This window comes from Arachis ipaensis, chromosome B05 (genome assembly GCF_000816755.2).
Source record: "Arachis ipaensis cultivar K30076 chromosome B05, Araip1.1, whole genome shotgun sequence".
In the NCBI taxonomy this organism is placed as follows: Eukaryota; Viridiplantae; Streptophyta; class Magnoliopsida; order Fabales; family Fabaceae; genus Arachis; species Arachis ipaensis.
In genome coordinates this window covers 149,716,242-149,716,890 of record NC_029789.2, presented here as the reverse complement: position 1 = coordinate 149,716,890, position 649 = coordinate 149,716,242, and the positions used below count along the sequence as shown (strand labels likewise).

The window sequence follows — 649 nt, the reverse complement described above, 5'->3', positions numbered from 1 at the left end:
TACTTGAATACACACAAATTTTTCTCTACTGCTCTCTCTTAATCTTACTAACATGGTATCCGAGCTATAGTATTCTCCTTGAGGAGAATAGATTGATTTTCTTCTCATAAAATCACCGTACTTTTCATACTTTTTTTCGTGTCATTTTTTTCCTTTTTCTTTTGTCGATGTTTTGATATTTTTTTTTACCTCATCGACGAGCTCATTCACTACTTACTTATTCTCATGAAGAAATCATATATTTTTCGTCACTTTCTAATAGTTTGTCATTTTTTCGCACTTTGTCACTTTTTAGTAGTTTTTCGGTAATGTCATCTTTTCAACAATTAGCCACTCTTGCGATAGTTCGGTCTACGCTCTTCTTGTGGCAGTTCCATCTGCACTTTCTTTCGCCAGTTCTATTTGTGCTTTCCAGTTCTGTTTGCGTTTTCTTCTGACAGTTTTGTCTGCATCTGTTCTATCAATTCATGCATTTTTTTTTGTTTGGTTGTTTTAAGTAAGTTTCAACTTGAGTTTAAGGAGAGATGTTAAAATATATTAGGATCAATTAGCATTTATTAAAATTATTTAATATATCTAAATTTTATTATAGAAATATTATATTTTCATTATTACGATTTTTTTAACACTTATAAATCTTTTTTTATAT

General features: G+C 29.3%; 1 protein-coding gene across 1 annotated transcript in view; it reads left to right on the top strand.

Moving 5' to 3' along the window:
• The window catches only part of LOC107645072 (cytochrome P450 71A1), a 3,840-nt gene that overhangs the window by 1,891 nt on the left and 1,300 nt on the right, over positions 1-649 (top strand). The gene's annotated exons all lie outside the window — the stretch shown is intronic.